The sequence below is a fragment of the Erinaceus europaeus genome, chromosome 10 (assembly GCF_950295315.1).
Source record: "Erinaceus europaeus chromosome 10, mEriEur2.1, whole genome shotgun sequence".
Lineage (NCBI taxonomy): Eukaryota > Metazoa > Chordata > Mammalia > Eulipotyphla > Erinaceidae > Erinaceus > Erinaceus europaeus.
The window spans coordinates 57,051,942-57,074,363 of NC_080171.1; positions in this window are offsets into that span (position 1 = coordinate 57,051,942).

Consider the following 22,422-nt stretch of genomic DNA (forward strand, 5'->3'; position numbering starts at 1 on the left):
TGACACCATCTTCTTTGCCATATCTTACAAAGAACTTTAAGGTATCATTAAGTGAGATAAGCCAGAAAGAGAAAGTCACATAACCAGTGATCTTACTCCCTGTTGGAACATAAGAAGCAAGGACAGAGATGGAAAACATTAGGTGAAACTTGGACTGAGTGTGGTGTATTTCAATCAAAAGGCTCTGGGAAGGAAGGAAAGAGATGGAATGGTTGGGTTGGATGTATGATGTTGGAAAAGGATCTAGGCTGATCGAGAGTGTCACAGGGAGATGAAAGGATGTATCTGTATGTCAACAACTGCTGTGCAAACCATTAATTCCCTAACAAAGTGGGAACAAGAAGATATTGTGCCCTTTATGACAAAGTGATGCGACTGGAGATGATTATCCTAAGTTACATAAGTAAAGAGTAAAATATGACTGCTATATGGTTTTGTTAATATGGGATATAGAGAAATAAAGCAAAGGAACTTGCAAAACAAAGTAGCAACTAAATTATTTCCTTTTTTTAAAAGAAGTGAGTCTTTTTATTTCTTTTAAATATTTTATTTATTTATTTATTTTTAACTAGAGAGAGAGAGATAGAGAGAGAGAGATACTAGAGCACTGCTCAGCTCGTCTATGGTGGGCTGGGGATTGAACCAGGGTCCTTAGAGTCTCAGGCATGAGAGCCTTTTGCATAACCATTATGTTGTATCCCCAGCCCACAAATAAATTATTTCTGAGGTTTTATGAAAGCTATAGTGGTTTTCAGAGGTAGAAGAGAGCATAGGACTTAAGTGGTGGGTGTGGTGACTTATATACTGTGTGTGTGTGTGTGTAAAACTATACTCCTGCAGTCTATAATTTTTGAAAGAGATGTTAAATCACAGATAATACAAATAAAATGTTTTCTAAATTTGACTTGGGTTCTTATATTCAGTGGTAAAAGTAATCCCCTTGGAGTATGTGCATCATAATAAAAGTTTAGCAATCATTCAATATTTAGTGGTGAAATTTCCAGTGGCCAAACACCACTTGGTAGTCCACTGGGTACTAAAATTAGAAATAAAAACTACCCTGCTTCATAATGTGACAGTTTGCAAAAGCTCTTTCACACACATTTAATCCTTTGATGCTAGCTGATAATGAAATGTTTTCTAATTATTATGCATCATTGGGCAGGGTGAGCCTGAAGGCCAAACACTGTTAACAGGTATTAATTATAGTCATTTACTTTCCTCTGAACTTTAATTGACATTCCTACAGGTTAAAATTCCTAAATCTTCTGAACATTTGTTTCCTTTACCATCTTTACTGTTTATCTTTTGACTGTATCATATATTTCACCATTTTTAATTTTTGGTAGCTCGATCTACTCTGGCTCCCACTGCAAATGATTTAGTGCATGCTGATTCTTGTACTCTATCAAACATCTAACACTTTGTGCTGGAAACAATCAGTAAGTCCCAGTAATGGTTACTTAAAATAGTTAACAGAACAGTCATTTTATAGTCCAGTCACACACATAGTATAGATCATTAATGTCTTACTGAGGTAGAAATTATAAGAGTATATGGATCATTATGATTTGCAAATCTAATAAATAATTGAAAACTAAAGAACTTTGTAGTCTTCTGGAGGCCTTGAGTTCAGTGGTTCTAAATCTTCATCTTATAGGAACCACTCATTTTGTTAAGGAAATAGTCTTGTAATTGACACAAAAACCTTTTTCTCACTAGAAGATTATTGAAAATTGTAATTAGTCTTGGGGGGGACAGTCGGTGGCACACCTGGTTAAGTGCACACATTACAGTGCACAAGGATACAGGTCCAAGCCCCTGGCCCCCAACTGTAGGGAGCAAGCTTCAAAAGTGGTAAAGCAGTGCTACAGGTGTCTCTGTCTTTCTCCCTCTCTACCCCCCTCTCTCCTCTCAATTTCTCTCTATCTCTATCCAGTAATAAATAAATAAATTATAAAAAGGCAATGCTAAACTTAGTCATAATAAACAGCTTAGGGAAAATTTTAACAATGAGTATTTGAGCTGGGAGTTGATTTTATTTCTGTAATTTAAAATCCAGATAGGTAGAATATTATTCCACTTGTGAACGAACATTATAATGAAAGTTTTCAATATCAGTTTCTCCTTAAGACACCATTGTAAAACACAGAATTAATACAAATTACAAAATTAATACAAATTAATTAATTAATACAAATTATCTTGCACAACAATTGTTGATCAATAAAAAAATAGGAGAATATTGAAAATAATTTCCTTACAAATAAGAAGCTACATCTTAGCTAATCAGTGTGATAGTTTATATCTCTGTTATATTTGTATTTTAGTCCCAAATATTGGGACTAAAAATTATGACCTTTAGTTTTCCTTCTCTGTATACATGTGATTGTGTTCACAATAGTTTTTTTTTTCTTTGCCCTTGGTGGAAGAAATGTGTACTTCTGTGGCCTTGGGCTTCAGGTTTCTCCTGATGTATTTAAGAAGTGATTATATGCTAATTTCAGCTTGCTGCTCTAACCATGCCAATTCAGATCATTAAACTCCCATAGGTCCACAGATATATAAGGAAATCAAGCTAAATATGCAGTTTACCTAGATTCCCATTTCTCTAATATGTTTATCAATCATATCTATCTGCTTATCTATCTACGTGTCATCTACCATCTCTATCAATCTATCCATCCATATTCATTCCCAAATTCTGTCTTGATTTGTTAAGACTTGAAACATCTATGAATTTTGATTCCTCCAAAGGAAGCAGAAATATTTCTTATTCAACACTTTACTGTGAAATGTAACTAGAAAGCAAACAGAAAGGTGTTACGATATTTTAAATAACATAAACACACATCTCCTTTTACAAAAACATTAGTTCTGACTTTTAAAGTAAGAAGGAATTGAGGCAGTTTTAAAGAGTTTAGTTGTGTTTCTTGATATGGAAAAAAAAGTGAACAATCTCATGAGATCTCAGAATTAGTCAAACCAATATTTACTGAACACCTTGTATTGTCCTGAGTATAATAATGCCAGTGAATATACAGTAGTCAACATGAGACACATGATCCCTTTGGATTCCCTCTGATGAAAAAGTGTTGATCCAAAGTGTTGATCAGTGCTTATTGACTGATAGCGATATGCATAAAAAATAAAGGTTGCTAAGGAAGCACATATAGTAAATGGTTATTATCATCAAACATAAGGGTAAGAGAAGACTCATTAAAAGAGGTTTCAGCTAAATTTGAAAGACAGAGGATTTAATCTGGTTAAGGGAACAAGGTTAAAGGCAAGTGCATTGCAAGCTACTGGATGATCTTTGCTTAGGTTCAGTAAAAGGAAAACACATGTCATTCTTCTTAAAATAAGTGTTTAAAACTATTTATATATGTCCTTTTCTGAGAGATTTGGGGAGAGAAAGACACAGGGTTGGGAGAAGGAAAGGGAGAGGGGGAAGGGGAAGAGGAGGAAGAGGGGGAAGAGGAGTTGGAGAGAGGGAGAAGGGGAGTTGGAGAGAGAAGGAGAAGGGGAGAGGGAGGGAGAGGGGAAAGGGAGGTGGAAGGAGAGGAGGAGGGAGAGGGAGAGGGAGAGATCACTGTTCAGTTCTGGTGTGCTATGTGCCAAGGATTTAAAGTGGGACTTCAGTGGACTCAGGTGTACATGTCTGATGTACGTTTTGATTTCTTTTGTTCACATGATATATTCTTAAAAGTGACAAATGCAAAAAGCCAGTGAGATTAGGGAGTGTAGAGTGAAGAATGTAGACTTGTGATAAGGGTGGACAAAAGGCAGAGGCTATATCATATTTTGAATCTATTAAAATTTAATTTTATTAAATCTATTAAAATTTTTATTAAAATTTATTAAAATATATTAAAAAGTTTTTTGGATTTTTATCCTAAATTTAATGAGAAACTGTTGTAAGATTTTAAACTGAGAATTAAAGTTGTATTTGTATTTTTTGTCCTTGTATTTGTATTTTAAAAATTCATTTTGGATGCAGTATAATAAAAGAGAGAGGAAGGGAGCTAGTGAGATGGCAGCACAAAGGTAGTTTAGGATAGTATAGGAATTTCAGAAAGAAACCTCAAAATTGCAGAGTGGATATCATCTTGGAGGTGCTTGAATTTACCAGTGATGCATGAGAAATGTCCCCAAATCATAACAGCACAAAATAATAGTATTTACTTCATTGTACCTGTGGGTTGTGTGTCTGTGCTGAGCATAAGGCTGTTGTATCATGTATTTTACTCATTTTTGAATATACACAGTCACATGCTGGCTGTTTTAATATTTTATTTAATTAATTTTTTTAGTTGGATAATTTTTATTTAAAAAAGAGTGAAGCATAAGAAATATATTTACACATGTGAAAGGGAATTTATTTGTGAATAGTGAATGCTTTGGCTTTTGCTTTTTGGTTGGTCATACCGTTTTTTAATTTTTTTATTCATTTAATTATGATCAACAAGTCCATTGGATAAGAGGGGTACAATTTCACACAATCCCCACCACCAGAACTCTGTATCCCATCCCCTCCCTTGAAAGTTTTTCTATTCTTTATCCCTCTGGGAGTACGGACCCAGGATCATTATGGGGTACAGAAGGTGAGAAGTCTGGCTGCTGTAATTGCTTCTCCACTGGACATGAGCACTGGCAAGTCGATCCATACACCCAGCCTGTTCCTATCTTTCCCTTGTGGGGCGGGGCTCTATAGAGGTGCACAACCAATACCACCTTGACATGTTTCATTTTAGATGGTGTCCAGATATGGCAGGCATGGGATGTCAACCCTTTAGCTCTATTACTCTGGAGAGACCTTTACTGGTTCTTAGGATATCTTCCATTTCAGGTGACACACTTCCTTTTTTTTTCTTTTTTATTTAAGAAAGGATTAATTAACAAAACCATAGGGTAGGAGGGGTACAATTCCACACAATTCCCACCACCCAATCTCCATATCCCACCGCCTCCCCTGATAGCTTTCCCACTCTCTATCCCTCTGGGAGCATGGACCCAGGGTCATTGTGGGTTGCAGAAGGTAGAAGGTCTGGCTTCTGTAATTGCTTCCCCGCTGAACATGGACGTTGACTGGTCGGTCCAGGTCCATACTCCCAGTCTGCCTCTCTCTTTCCCTAGTAGGGTGGGTCTCTGAGGAAGCAGAGCTCCAGGACACATTGGTGGGGTCTTCAATCCAGGGAAGCCTGGCCGGCATCCTGATGGCATCTGGAACCTGGTGATTGAAAAGAGAGTTAACATACGAAGCCAAACAAATTGTTGAGCAATCATGGACCCAAAGCTTGGAATAGTGGAGAGGAATGTGTTAGGGGGTTACTCACTGCAAACTCTAGTGTACTTCTGCTTTCAGGTATATATTTTGCAGTAGTTTATAGATACATGTGAAGATATGCTCTCTCTCACAGAAACTGGCATATATCTAGGTTTTGGGACTTTGTTAGAAAGTGAACCACCTGAGATGAAATTAGAGTATACTATGAAAGGAAAGGTCTCACCCGAGTAATGAAGCTGAAGGGTTGTCATTCCACACGTGAAGTCTCTGGACACAGTCTGAAGTGAAGCATGTTGAGGTGGCAATTGTTGCATTGGTTAGGTTGTGATTGGCAGATGCAATATTATTTGATATGGATTGGGAGAGGCATACAGGAAAGTGGGCCCTATCCAAGGGTTCCAGGACTGGGAGAAGTAGAGGCTCTATAGTGGAGATGTGAGGTTCCTGCTGTCTTAGGGTTCAAAAAGACAATCGATAGTTAATGTTATCATCACATTAATCGATAGTTAATGTTATCATCACATACCAATTAATTGGTAATTGGGTTAACTTTGAAAAGTCCTTTTGTTAGGGTTTGCTGTACAGTACCCAGTATCTTGTATATAGCTGTGCTATTGGTTGCTTCTGATCTACTTGGTCTAGGCTTTTGAGAGAGTCTGCATATCAATTACACAGCCTATATATTAAAAAGATTCAGTTTGTGTTTTGAAAAACTTTGAGACATACAATTCATTTTCCCCCTCTCATATTAATTAACTAGTGATTTATATGACTACATTTTACTAGGAGTGTACATAAAGGTGACACACTTCCTAACAAAGCCACAGAACCTAGATATAGGCCAGGGCCATGAGATAGAGCACATGTGCACATGTATACATAAGTTAGGGAAAATATGTACCTTAAAGTAAAAGTGTGCAATAATTTGCTGTGACTCAATAAATTCATCAAGCAATTATTTAGGTTTACCAAAACACTGCTTAGCTCTGGTTTATGGTAGTGCAGGGGATTGAACCTGGGACTTTGGAGCCTAGGGCACAAGAAACTCTTTGCGTAACTATTATGCTGTTTCCTCCACCTTTGTTATTGTCTCTTTATTGAGTAGACAGTAGCTTCTTGATGATATTATCATTTTCACTTTAAAAATATTCACCAGTATATGATGATAAGACTCCATAAATGTTAGGTCCTTAATTACTATTGCTTTATCTACTGATTTCAAGTGTCATTATTCAGAATTTGGAAGGAACATAGTGAATCAATTGTTGTTGGTTGATACTTTTACAATGTTTTCACTTACTTAGCCCTTTGGAAGTCACTTTAATAACCATTTTGCTAGTACATGAAGAGTCACAACAATTTTAAACCTTAGCCCTGTCCTCCTGGAACTAAGTCTAATAAGGGAAAGAGATTTATAAAGGAAAATATGTGCATTTAAGGAGTCTAAGTTATCACTGAATAGTTACCTGACCCGTATAAAATCACCTTCAAAAGTACTGTTGTAAAATATCCATTAAAACCTCATGCTTGGGAGTGTAGCGCAGCGGGGTAAGTGCATGTGGTGTAAAATTCGAGGACCAGCGTTAAGGATCCGGTTCAAGCCCCTGGCTCCCCACCTGCAGGGGGCATCGCTTCACAAGTGGTGAAGCAGGTCTGCAGGTGTCTATCTTTCTCTCCCCCTCTCTTTCCTCTCTTCTTTCCCCTTCTTCTTTTTTCTCTCCATTTCTCTCTGTCCTATTCTGCAACAACAACATCAATAACAATAATAATAACCAAACAATGATAAAAACAATAAGGGCAACAAAAAAGGAAAATAAATAAAATGTTTAAAATAAAAAAAAAAAAAACCTCATGCTTGCGGAGGGTAGATAGCATAATGGCTATGCAAACAGACTCTCATGCCTGAGCCTCCAAAGCCCCAGGTTCAATCCCCTGCACCACCATAAGCCAGAGTTGAACAGTGCTCTGGTTAAAAAAATTTAAAAAAAAGTAAAATCAACAACAACAACAACAACAACAACAACAAAAACCCTCATGTTAAATGTATTTTGTATTGTTTGGATGTGATCATCGTTGTCAATCTCTCATCAGAGATTATTTAGATACACTTCAAAATGCAAAATTCTACCGCTTCTGCCTTTCATACAAAGACTTACTCTTTCTTTTTCTCTTTTTCTGCTCAGTTCTGGCTTATGCTAGTGCTATAGGGCTGGGGGGATGGGGACTGGGTGTAGGAGGTGGGGAGTTGACTCTGGAACCTGGGACTTGGGACCTGTGAGCCTCAGGAGTGAGAATCTGTTTGCATAACCATTATGCTATCTCCCCCACCAAATTTATTCTTGCTTTTTGCTCATTTATTGCGGCTTCCAAAGACCAATACTCAATGAATAGTATATTCAATGTAGAACTCAGAGAAAAAAAAGGGGAAAGTCCAAGAAGAGATATAATTTGACAAATTCTACTTAAGCTCCCAGATGTCTCCTAATTCCAGACATTATTATATGTGTAAATCCTTAAAGCTAATACACACTAACAAAAAGAGGATTTTATAGCTTCTGATTAGAATTAAAGAGGAAAAACCTTCCTGATATTTTATAATGAAAGAAAATGACATTTTCTGTTTATTTTTGTTCCCAGTTATTATTTAACATTGAGTATTGAAATCATACATTATTATATACAAGTTTTTTTCAATTCTAAGGAGTTATGACAAAATAAATTGCAATCTGTTTAATTTCTTTTTTTTTCTTTTTAATTTCTAAAATGATCTGTAAGAGAAAAAGAAAAGCCTGTAAGACTGGCATATTTTAAGGAAAACTGTAAGACTATCTATCCATTTTAGTGTTCTGAATAAATTGTGTTTACAAAATAATGCCAAATGTATCAGCAAACTATATATTAGATTATGTTGAGATATCTTGCCAAGTATGAATCTAGTGGTTTGCCCAGCCCCCCCAAAGTGAACGTTTACGTCAGTTATTTTTGTTATTCATACTTCAAATTCATTTGGTCTCAAATATTCAGGCAGCTGAAGCAAACCGAGAACTTTTGTCCATGAAAGAAGTACTGAAATGATTTAAGGTCTACTAAAAAGTTGCGGTAAAACTCAAAAATAATCCTTCCATGGCTAAGTCTCTATAATGTTTTTTTCTCCAGACCAATGTTTTCATTTTTATTTAAATATTTTGCTTTCTTGATGTTGAAAGTAAAAAAAGAAAAATAGTTAAACATAACTGAAGTACTAGGTGAACTGCAAATATTATGTTTTAAGCAAACTTATGTACCATCTAGATGCCCTTTAGATGTTTTATAAAGCTTGAAAATTTTTAAATAAAATTTGAAGAAGGTATAAGAAGGAAGAAAAATTTTTTTCTGCTCTATGAAACTTATAAATCAGAAAACTTTTATTAGTTAATATCCAAAAACTTTCACTAGGCATGTTTTTGAACAAAGTCTGTGCTTTGGTGCATTGCAGTAGATTTAAAGATGAGACTTAAGCATTTGTTGTACATCTTATAAGTGACATTTGCCTTCTAAAAATTTGATGTTTACAAAAATCTCAAAATAATCTACTACCTCTGGAATTTACATACATACATGTGTACACTCACATTTGAAAAATATAGTTGAGATCTTACCACACATATTGTGAGACAGATTATTAATTTTTATTTTATTTTATTTATAAAAAGGAAACACTGACACAACCGTAGGATAAGAGGGGTACAATTCCACACAGTTCCCACCACCAGAACTCCATATCCCATCCCCTCCCCTGATAGCTTTCCTATTATTTTTATTATTATTATTATTTTAAAATTTATTTATAAAAAGGAAACATTGACAAAACCATAGGATAAGAAGTTTACAACTCCACACAATTCCCACCACCAGAACTCCGCATCCCATCCTCTCCCCTGATAGCTTTCCTATTCTTTATCCCTCTGGGAGTATGGACCCAGAATCATTATGGGATGCAGAAGGTTGAAGGTCTAGCTTCAGTAATTGCTTCCCCGCTGAACATGGGCCTTGACAGGTCGACCCATACTCCCAGCTTGTCTCTCTCACTTTCTCTAGTGGGGCGGGGCTCTGGGGAAGTGGGGCTGCAGGACATATTGGTTGGGTTGTCTGTCTAGGGAAATCTGGTTGGCATCATGCTAGCATCTGCAACCTGGTGGCTGAAAAGAGAGTTAACATATAAAACCAAACAAGTTGTTGACTAATCATGAACCTAAAGGCTGGAATATTGCAGATGAAGAGTTGGGGGGGGGGTCTCCATTTTGTAGATAGCTAGTAGGCCTATTTTAGTTCTATTCCAAAGGACCTGTGGCTATAGTACTTTTTTTTTTTTTTTTTTTTTTTTTTTTAGCAAGAGTACATAATAGTCTGCAGTGAGTCAGTATAAAGTTCGTAATGAAATAGTGTCTACTTAGACTTAGATACACTCCTCACCCACTTCCTATTACACTTCCCTCACTCACTCCAAAGCAAGGACTGCAAAAGATGAATAAGGGCAAGAGACTGGCATACTTTAATGATGACTCTTTAGTCACTATCAGGCCTCTCAATCAGCTGGGACCCTAGTCGGGGAGTCCTGAGATTCCCAAACAGATTCCAAACTAAAATAAGCATATTTTAGTTATATTCCAAAGGGCTTGTAGCTATACTATTTTTTTTCCTTAGCCTGAAATATGATATGCAGGTGGATCAAGTTATTGTCTGGGGAGATGATGTCATGGCTGGGAAAAGGACCAGAAAGCTGGACCAGGGAAGAGAATATCTTCCAAATATGGGAATGGTGTATAAATATTGTTGACTATAAACCCCATCGATTTGATGTGATCTGGGGCCTATTCAGCTTAGGAGTCTGCATCCCTCTAGATCTGACCTCTAATCTGTGGTCATGAGTAGGAACGTTCCAAACTGCCCCAATATTAGGACTCATCTTCCTCAGGGGGAAGATAGAGTATGTTGTCCAGCCTCCCTTCAGAGGATGGTACATTCTCTACTGTTGTTGATCCATGTTGAAGGCAAGGTCCTATGGGAGCCCACAAAGAGGTCTGTTCCATTGTTCCTGATAGAGACGACCGCTAAGAAGGTGAGAGAGGGACTTATTTGAGGTCTAGGCCCATCATGTCTGTTTGGGAATCTCAGGTTTCCCTGAATAGGGCCCCAGCTGATGGGGAGGCCTGATAATGACTAAAGAGTGATCATTAAAGTGTGCCAGTTTCTTGCCCTTATTCAGCTTTTGCAGTCCTTGCTTTGCTAAGGTAGCTTTGGAGTGAGTGAGAGAACTGTAATAGGAAGTGGGTGAGGAGTGTATCTAAGCCTAAGTAGACACTATTTCATTATGAACTTTATACTGGATCACTGCAGACTATTTGTGCACTTTTGCTTTCATGTATATATTTTGCCCTAATTTATGGATACATGTGAACATATGCTCTATCTTATGGGACCTGGTCTATATCTAGATTTTGGGACTTGTTAGGAAGTGAATTGCCTGGAATGGAATTAGAGAATCCTATGAAAGGAAAGGTCTCACTCGAGTAATGAGGCTGAAGGGTTGACATTCCACGCCTGATGTCTCTAGACACAGTCTGAAATGAAGCATGCTGAGGTTGTACATGTTCATTGATTAGGTTGGGATCGACGGATGCAATATCATTTAGTATGAATTGAGAGAAGCATGCAGGAAAGTGAGCCCCCACCCTAGAGATTCCAGGACTGGGGAAAATATAGGCTCTATCGAGGAAGCTGAAGGTTCCTGCTGTCTTAAGGTTTAAGAAGACAATAGAAAGTTATTGCTATAATCACATTATTTGGCAATTGGGTTAACTTTGAAATATCCCTTTGTTAGAATTTGTCAACGTATTGAAGACTCAGCCTGTGGTCTGTGCATTAAAAAGTTTGAGACATTCAATCAATTTTCCCCTCTCATATTAATTAAATAGTGATCTATATGACTAGAAATTAATAGAAGTGTACATAAACACCATTCCCACCACCAAAAGACTGTGTCCCATCCCATCCCTCCCCCCCTTCCCCATGAAGCCAAACATCCACCCTCACCCTCAACCCAGAGTTTTTACTTTGGTGCCCTACTCCAAATTCAGTCAAATCCTGCTTTGAGTTTCCCTTTTTGTTCTTCTTTCTCAACTTCTGTTTATGAGTGGGATCATACCATATTCGTATTTATCTTTCTGACTTAACTCACTTAACATAATTTCTTCTAGCTCCATACAAGATGGGTCAGAGAAGATGGGTTCATTGTTCTTTTTTTTTAATATTTATTTATTTATTCCCTTTTGTTGCCCTTGTTGTTTTATTGTTGTAGTTATTAATGATGTTGTTGTTGGATAGGACAGAGAGAAATGGAGAGAGGAGGGAAGTCAGAGAGGGGGAGAGAAAGATAGACACCTGCAGACCTGCTTCACCACTTGTGAAGTGACTCCCCTGCAGGTGGGGAGCTGGGAGCTCGAACCAGGATCCTTAAGCTGGGCCCTTGCACTTTGCGCCACCTGCGCTTAACCCGCTGAGCTACTGCACGACTCCCGGGTTCACTGTTCTTAATAGCTGCCTAGTATTCTGTTGTGTATATATACCACAGCTTTCTCAGCCACTCATCTGTTGTTGGGCACCTGGGTTGTTTCCAGGTTTTAGCTATTACGAATTGTGTCTCTATGCACATAGGTGTAAACATATCTTTTTGGTTGGGTGTTATGAAGTCCTTGGGGTATATCCCTAGGAGAAGAATTACTGGGACATATGGAAGGTCCATGTCTAGCCATGTGAGAGTTCTCCAGACTGCTCTCCAGAGAGGCTGGACCAATTTGTATTTCTACCAGCATTGCAGAAGGGTTCTTTTGTCCCCACAACCTCTCCAGCATTAATTGATTATTAATTTGTAAAGAATTTACCTTGTTAACTCTTTAGTGTCAACCCACCTATATACCATTATCTAACAAGTGGAATGCATTCAACAGAATTGATAAGCCATGATTTTTTTACTTAGTCTCTGACAGAAATTTGATTACATTATTTGCTTTAGAAACATAGAAGTAAAGATAAGTCTGAGAAAATTTGGACTTATATATACATGATAAATATATGGGAATAAAATTCTTTGGTGTAGTTTGCAGAAATGTTAAATTTTAATATTGAAAAACATACTCTCAAAAATAGTTTAGGGCTCTAAACTCTAACTAATGGCTTGTGAATATAGCTGTCTCTTTATACATACCTCGCACCCCCAATGGAAATTATTACATTGAATTTATAATTGTTTTATGGAGAAGTAGTGCCTTTCTAATGTTGGTTCTAATGACTCTTTTGCAATAATAGTAATGTTTAAAATTCCCTATTCTGTTTATGTATGGTGCCTCCATTTCAGTTACTTCTAGATATGAGAAAGTCATAGAACATTTGTGGGCTTTGGTAATAACTCTCCCTCAGATTTGGAACTTTCTGTACTCATAGCTAGATGGACCATGCTCCTGCCTCTTCAGTCTTATTGCTCATCTTCCTTGCTTTACCTGGGTTCAAATGTTACTGTTCCTCCAGTACTCCAGGTTCTTTTTCTAGAGTCAGTTGTGACACTTGACCTCTGTTGACTCTAGCACTGAAGAGCTTTCAAACCTTTCTCAGTTCTGCAGTGTTCTTCACCTCTGTGTGTCTTGAACTTTACTTTCTTCTGACTTTGATTTTCTGAGATACTATCCCATATACTTTATATCATATAGGAATTTCTCCCTTTTCTTGTTTCTCAACACTGTTTTTGGATTAAAATATTCTGCCACGACTGGGAGTATGGACCGACCAGTCAACGCCCATGTTCAGCGAGGAAGCAATTACAGAAGCCAGACCTTCTACCTTCTGCAACCCTCAATGACCCTGGGTCCATGCTCCCAGAGGGATAGAGAATGGGAAAGCTATCGGGGGAGGGGGTGGGATATGGAGATTGGGCGGTGGGAATTATGTGGAGTTGTACCCTCCTACCCTATGGTTTTGTTAATTAATCCTTTCTTAAATAAAAAAAAAAAAAGAACTGTTGCCTCCTCTAAAAAAAAAAAATATTCTGCCACAATTGTGATTAATTTCAATGATTGGTGGCTATCCTTGTCACGTTTTCTACAAGAAAGCAATTAATAAGGCCTCTGTCAGAATCAGTTTATATACTTGTAAAGCAAAGATAATGATACCTTCATTTACAGAAGCTTAAATTAGACTCATGAGTCTAAAAGTCTTACCATGAAATTAATTCAGTAAATTTCAATGCACCTCAATTTTAAATAATCTTAATAAGAATTTGATTCATAAAAATAATTTTTGTCATAAGGAAAGTTGGTAGTAAAAAGCCCCAAGATATTAAGTGGAGAGTCTTTTAAAATAAATGGTGTTGGGAAAACTGGTTTTCTACATGCAGAAGAATGAAACTGGACTGCTATAATTCACTGGGCAGAAACTTAACTCAAAATAGATCAAAGGTTTGGATGTTAGACCAGGAAGCATAAAACATACAGAAGAAAAAACTAGCAGAAAACTCCTCAGTGTCTTCTATGGACATGTCTTCAGAGTCTCCAGTTCAACAGGAAGGAAAACAAAAGTAAAAATGAATCAATGAGCTATATCAAATTGAAAAACTTCTGAACAGAAAAAAGAACCATCACCAAAATTAAAAAAAAAAACACTCTAATGAACAGCAAAGGATTTAAAAAAGTATTTATTTCTTTATCAGTGAGAAAGATAGGAGGACAGAAAGAACCAGACATCGCTCTGGTACATATGCTGCTGGGGATTGAAGTCAGGACCTCATACTGGAGAGTCCAATGCTTGATTCACTGTGCCACCTTCTGGGGCACCAGGAAAAGATTTTTTTTTTTTTTTAGTGATTTAATATTGATTTATAAAATTATAAGATAATAAGGGTATAATTCTATAACGTTCCCAGCAACAAGAGTTCTTTGTTCTCATCCTTTCCATTTGAAATTGCAGTAGTTCTCCCATCATCACAGATATGGGTTGACTATTATTTCTATAACTATCTGTATCTATATTTTTTTAACCCATTTTTTCCCTATGTTCCTGCCTCCACTTCCTTCCTAAGTCACACCTACACCTATAACTACTTTCCTTCTTCTCTCTGATAAGGAAAATAGTGTCTGGCTTCCTCTGGTGTTTACCTGGCTTGTCTCCCTTTCTGTGGTGGTACAAAAATAAGATTCCTGGTGACAAACTCTTTGGGTCCTGGTGGAATTGAGATTCAGAGCCCTTTGGTGTTCTTCTTCTTCTATCCTTTAGCCCTCTAGGAGTATGGACCAAAGTTATTTTGGGGGTACAAAAATGTAATTGTTTCTCTGCTGGACATGGGCATTGGTAGGTAGATTCATAACCCCAGCCTGAGAAAAATATTGTTACATGCCGAAGATTAGCTAAAGGGCTAAAAACCAAACTGTATAAAGAACTCACAAAACTCAGAAACAAAAAATTCATTAAAATTATGGAGAGGATCAGAAGAGACTCGCCATCAAAAAAAAAGACAGCCAAATGGTAGGGAAGCATATGAAAAAATTGTTCAAACTGACTGATAACCAGAAAGATGTAAATAGAGACAGTAAGGCTATATCACTTCACACTGGTGACAATATCATAGATAAAAGGAAAGAAACAAAACAAAACAAAAGCAGAGAAACAAGTGCTGGTGAAGCTTTGGTGAAAAAGGAATACTGTAATACCACTGCTAAAATAATAAATTCATCTAGCCCCTGTGAAAGTCTGGAGAGTCCACAAAATATTAAAAAATGGCTCTACCATATGATTTGACAATTCCTCTCCTAGCGATCTATTCAAAGAACAGAAAAGCACATATCTGAAGAGATCTATGTACATTTATTTACATTCATGACAGTGCTATTTATAACAATAACAAGCTGGAAGTAACCCTAGTGTCTAATGACAGATGGATGTTTAAGGAAGTTATGGTGTGTATGCACAATGGAATATTACTTAGCTATAAGAAGTGATGAAATCTCTTTTGCAACAAACTGGGTGGAACTTGAAGGGATCATGCTAAGTGAAATAAGCTAGAAATAAGGGAAGGTTGAATATCACTCATTCTCACTCATAAGTGGGACTCAAGAAACCAAGAAAAGGTGTGAAGAAATTCAGGGTGAAATTAAAAAATATATATTTATTTATTTATTCATTCCCTTTTGTTGCCTTTGTTGTTTTATTGTTGTAGTTATTGTTGTCATCGTTGTTGGATAGGACAGAGAGAAATGGAGAGAGGATGGGAAGACAGATACAGGGAGAGAAAGATAGACACCTGCAGACCTCCTTCACCACCCTGCAGGTTGGAAGCCGGGGGCTCGAACTAGGATCCTTATGCCTCTCCTTGTGCTTTGCGCCATGTGCGCTTAACCCACTGCCCTACCGCCTGACTCCCTCAGGGTGAAATTTTGATTAGCTATGTTCTATTGTAGCAGATTCAAGACCTCTTAAGGGAGGAACCCCGAGGGGGTTATTTTTTTTATTAGTGTAATAGAGAAATTAGGCAAATAATTAGAGGGTGTGCTGTGTTAACACCTATCATGGGGAGAGAAAAAAACTGTGCACCTGTGACAAAGACTTTGTAAGATCATCATTTTCCCCAATAAAATGATATAAAAATAATTCTGTCCCAGGGGTTGTGGAAGTGTTTGTTATTGGTTTAAAATAGATTGTATTTTGAAAATGTCTGCAGTATCAGGACTTTCTCTGATAAAATCTGTTATAGAATCACTGGGGGCAGAAATGATAGGAAATTGAAATTTGGTATTTCAGATGAGTTTTGGTCCATGGCTATGATCTAATAGCATTAAGAAAAAAACCTTCCTGAGAGAAATGATTTTGGGGTTTTCCCAAGAAATGATAGTAGCAACGTTTATACTATCAAGCTTCTTTTAATTCTGTGTAGCTGCTGCAGTAGTAATTCATTACCTCAATGATATTTCAGTGGCTTTAGGTCCCTGAGCAGCAGTTAAAGCATCTTCACAGGAAAAGACCATGAAACATCACATTTGCCTCAGTGTGATATTGTCAAAGTAGTAGCTTTTAAGGTGGTAATAGTTGGTTTATCTAATTAGAATCTAGTTGTCTTAAAAGTGATCATCTGCCGTAGTTGTAGTCAGTAGCCATTAGTGCACTGACTCTGTCACAATTCAAAATGAAAATCGTACAAATACTTGTAGTTTTCTTCTTCTTATTATTTTTTTTAAAAAACTCAAATCTGATTGCATATCAAAAGGAGAGACTTGTAAGATAACTGTCACCAGTGAGAAACAGAAAAATGAGTAAAGGTCCCAGAAGAATCGTGTGGGAAGTCAGAGTAAAGCATGGATGTATGATGGATTTTTTTTTCCCCTGGTGTTTAGACTAACATTTTCTTTCAGGTTGGTCTGTAATGCTGCTTTTCTTTTCCCTTCTTGATATATGTGAAGGGCATTTACTCTGATGCTAAATTCTGTAAATTCTTTTATAGCTGAGTCGGCACCCAAATCAAAAGGTAATTAAACAAACAAACAGAAAGAAGCACTGTGTCTGAAAGCATCTGCAGTGAATTTGAAATTTCAAGGGCGACTTGAAGGTACCAGTGATTCATGACACTGGAATGTTAGCCAACTCTGATGTAATATTTTATATGAAGGGCTTTTCACTTACAAAGGTCCCAGTATTTAATAAATGAAATATCCAAAGGCATCCATTTCATTCTCGCAGACTAATGATGTGCAGATCAGAGTAGATGACCTGAGAAGTCATTTAACATACAGCAAGTGTTTATAGCAACTGAGCTAAGCAGATAAAAAAAAAAAAGACCCTTTTCTTTTGAAACTACAGGGGAAGGCTCTAAGCAGGCAGTCACAGGCAGCCAGCTAAGCTGACTCTGTCCAGGACTGTAGGCTATGGTCATGGACCAGTTATATTTGCTAACCACACATTAAAAGTTATGAAATATTTATTTTTGGCTTTTTGGGCGAGGGAAAGTTAAAGATCACATCTGTAACCAAATAAGCTTATGAGTCCTGTATACTTGAGTCCTTCTATGTAACCTTAGCCTGAGCAAACAAAGTTAGATTTATCCCTTTTATAAGAAAGAAGAGATTATCATTCTTTGTTGTTGAGCTACTACAAGTATTGAATTATATACAGCTTCTAACATCAGAATTATTTTGAGCTTTGTGTTTTTGTGAAACTAACTTTGTAGAGAGTACTACCATCTGTCTGTGTATGTAAGACTGCGATCATACTTAACTTCTGGTTAGCAGTTCTTTTTCTTTGGGAAAAAAAGAGCTAGCTAGTATGACATAAGAAAACACTGATGTCAAGTTTTTAAATTTTGCTAGGGAAGCCACTATGTAACAATATATCTCATGGAGTATAAAATGTACAGAGCATTTTGTTCTTATAATTTATCTGCTCTATACACTGACTTTTGTCTATCTTAGCTCTGCTCTGGACTTCATTTCAAAGGCCAGATTAACATATTTTTGTCCTGAATTTCTGGAAAGGGGGTCTCACTGTAATTGTAGATAATTTAAAATGAGATACAGTTTTGTTATGTTCACTTACCTTTGCATTGACAGCCAAGCTGAAAATATTTACCTCTTTGATGATAAGTAGTTTTTAATGAGTCAACTGATCATCTGTGTGTCTTTGTAAAATATTTAATTCTAGTTCCCATTTTTGATAAGGTCATTTTTTGTTGTTGTTGTTGTTGTTGTACTTGTTAAATTTTATGAGTTCTTTGAATGTCTCTGGTATAAACCCCTTGATGAGTGACTAAGAGTACACTGTAATTACTAATCCTGTGCATATGAAACTCCTGAAAAAGTTATGGTACAGCATAAAAATTAGCCTGGAGCTTCCTAATAGTTAAGAGGGGGAAAAAGCACAAAACTGTAGTGATATTTACTTGATAAAAGAAATGGGCAATCTTTTGAGCAGGGATAATAATTTTACACACACACACACACACACACACACACACACACACACACACACACACACACACGTGGGGGGGTTCTAGCAGTACCAGTATGTACCTGGGCAGTACATATAGCAAGTCATGCATCATACACAGCAAACTCTCCAGCTACATGATAGTACTTTTAGTGTAAATGATCAAAAGTTAAAAGCATACCTCATATGTATTTACTAACCCAAGTTTCTTAATTAGTTGATTTTCTCCTTGTGTCAAGCACCTACTATATGATCAGTGACTGCTAGGTATTGAGGCTTATGGAAAAAGGAGATAAAATCACTATACTGATAGAGTTGTAGTCTATATAAGTAAAATGTATGTAATAATTTGACAAAGTGCAACTTTACTCAGGTAGTTGCATTTATTTATTAATTTTTGCCTCCAGGGTTATCTCTGGGGCTCAGTGCTTACTTAACTAATCCAATGCTCCTGGAAGCCATTTTTCTGTCTTTCTTTCCTTCCTTCCTTTCTTCCTTCCTTACTTCTTTTTCTCTTCTTCCTTCTTTCATTCTTTCATGTGACACTACTTATTGATGTTACTTTCTTGGTTTATACTCTTGGCTCTTTTGATGTAGGTACTTGAAGACTTATTTCTGGGAATTCAATTCTTTTTTTATTATCTATATGTTTTTTTATTTTAATACCACACTGCTTTGATTACTATAGTTTATAAAAAAAAACTAATAACAAAACTCCATTTAGATTCTTAAATTTGTGAAATTTTGAGTTAAATTAGAATGTGTGTGTGTGTGTCTACACTCACAGAGACATTTGGCCAGTAACCCTCTGCTTTTCCTGGAAATGATGGCAGTTCAATATTCCCCTCCAATGAGATCTCTGAATCTTTTCGAACCCTTAGCCATTCACTTGGTTGTTCTCTTAAGTATTTGTGTCATATAACAATGGGAAATGATTTGGGATAACTTTGTTAAACATTTACTTACCGAGGTCAAGTGATTATTGTTGGAGACTTAAATCAAAAAGACTTAAGCGTAGTGAAAAATGACTGAAAGAAATGAAAAAAAGATGCTGAGAAGTGCTTTTGTTATCCCACAAATCAGAATGAGCAAATGTTATCTACATTATTTCCTAAACTGATTTGTGGCAGTTTTATAGTAGGAATGCTGTGCCTAATGATTATAAATGCAGGACAATTTGTTTGAAAATTCTAAATCTATAACAACTTTCAAAATTGTCTAAAAAATTGTTTCTTCATATATTATTTATGATTTAACCATTCTAGGAGATTCATTTCCCTTAACTAGTTCCTTTCCTCTTCAGCCCTCAGGGGACCTCTTACTTGGCAGCAAAGTCACTACCACATCCAGTGTCTAACATTGTTGCTCTACAGGGTAAGTAAGATGTACCCTAGAAAACATTTGGGAAAATCATCATTTAAACAGATTAAGGATGTGGATGTGGCATGATCCTAGTATCAAAAACTTTTTTTCATTTGAATATTCACTTTATATGTTAATGATAAAGTCATGTCAAAATCTTGATTTTCATTGCTTATTTCTCATTCCATTTGAAACACATAATTTACAATTGGTCTCCTATGAATCAAGGAGAGAAAACTAATCTGTTGATAATCCGTTAGTATTTGATCATAACCTCTAGGTCTTATACAGCAACCACTAAGAGGTACATTTATTATGTATTAGAGCTCATTTGAATCAGAGTGGATCGGACTTTACTCTCAAAAGATAATTTTTTTCCAGTTAAAATTATTTTAAATGCAGTTTTATGCCTAGTGATCTAATAGTGGTTTATAAGTATCTTTCCATGACTAAACTTTTAGGAAGCTATCTAACAGCAATGGGTGAGTCAACAAGAGTGATGCTGTCAGCTTCTCTTTCAGGGCAGGAGAAAAGGAGATACATGTCAACAGTGGTTTGAGTAGCAGACTGAGTCCATGAAAAAATAAGACTTCTATAGGGTTGGGTCAGCATTGACAGTGAAGAGAGTGTCAATTCATTCTTCTACTCCAGAAAGTATATTAACTACTAGAATAAGTGTTTATTGAACACTTTACCTTGCATTTTTGTAGACATTAATTTATATATTACTTAATTTATCTTTATTATTACTGTATGATGATATTAATTATCTCTTCACCTTACCTATCAGGAAACTTAGTCACTGAGTTTAAGTGCCTAACACTACCAAATTGAGAGGTTGTAGGCAAGTCTGTTTCCTCCAGATTCAATTTATTTATTTATTTATTTATGTATTTTTTACTGTGCAATAGTTCTGTTAAGTGTTCCATTCTATAGACCTAAGAAAGAGGTATGAGCAGGGGTAGATAGCATAATGGTTATGCAAAGAGACTTTCATGCCTGAGGCTCCAAAGTCCCAAGTTCAATCCCCCACACCACCATAAACTAGAGTTGAGCAGTGCTCTGGTTAAAAAAAAAAAAAAAGGCAGCAGGGGAGTAATTTGTTTGGACATGAACATAATTAGCATATGGCTGACTTCAACTTGACAAGAATTCTATAGACTTTCGCAAAACCAAAAGGGATTGTGTGTTTATAGAAAGTCATTTAAAGGAGTGGCTGGTAGAAGTAGCTCTCAGTTCCTGCTTGCTCTATGTTCCTGCTACTCTTCACCTGCTTTCCTCACCAGTTGTGATGCCGCTTTCCCTGGGACCCAAACACGCGTAGCAGAGCACTGATACTAGTTTATGGACTCATGGCTTCTGCCATCATGACTAGCTCATCTTCGCTCCTTTCCCTATTTTGCTGTACCTAAATTACCCCGGTGTAATAAACCTCCCATTTGTTTAAACCTCAGACAAAAGCATGCAAAGTTTTTATTTTACAATCCATTTTAAGTGTGCAATTCAGTGACTATTATATATATATTATTTTTTATTTATAAAAAGGAAACATTGACAAAACCATAGGATAAGTGGGGTACAACTTCACACAATTCCCACCACTAGAACTGTGTATCCCATCCTCTCCCCTGATAGCTTTCCTATTCTTTATCCCTCTGGTAGTATGGACCCAAGGTCATTGTGGGGTGCAGAAGGTGGAAGGTCTGGCTTCTGTAATTGCTTCCCCGCTGAGCATGGGTGTTGGCAGATAGATCCATACTCCCAGCCTGTCTCTCTCTTTCCCTAGTGGGGCAGGGCTCTGGGGAAACGGGGCTTCAGGATGCATTGGTGGGGTTGTCTGCTCAGGGAAGTCTGTTTGGCATCATGGTAGTATCTGGAACCTGGTGGCTGAAAAGAGAGTTAACATATAAAGCCAAACAAGTTGTTGACTAATCATGAACCTAAAGGCTGGAATAGTGCAGATAAAGAGTTGGGGTGTCTCCATTTCGTTGATAGCTAGTAGGCCTATTTTAGTTATATTCCAAAGGGCCTGTGACTATATTAGAATATATTTTTATAGAGTTATACACCCACCACATTAATCTACTTAGCAGTGTAAGGGAATATTTATGACTACTTTTGTTTTGCACATAGTAAATGTCTTATTGTTCTAGTTTGGTATAACTAAGTGAAAATATACACACACTACAAGTGGGCCAAGCTGCTGGTTTTTCATTTGAATCAGGACCTCCCACCTCCCCAAGAAAGAATCATCCTGAATAAATTTACACATTTATACACGTAAAATCATAGTCCTCTGCTTTATTTGACTTAAACTTTTATTAGCCACTGAAATACATATTTAACATACTTTAAATAATTTTAATATTTCTCATATTTCACTTCGGCATTTCCTGAATGATTGCTTTCCTAATAGCTTGAAAAGCTATGTTAAAACAGTAAACATTGAAGAACATGAATTTAACAACTGACCAGAAACAAGAACATTAATATCCCTCTTCTCACCAGATCTTTAATATACCTATTTAAATATATACATTTTTTTCAGAGTCACCTTTTCTTTTTAAATCTCCAATCATAAAGTGTGCTATAACTGCTTAGTATATAGAGACACTATATTTTGTACAGGTTTTTTTTCTTTTTTTGGATGTGTTTTGGTTAATTTTTCCAAATACAATATGGTAAATGGTGGTAAATGATACATGTTACTATGTTTGTGACAATAATTTTCATTAATAAAGTTAAAGTTATTCAGATATATAATGAGGTACTATAGG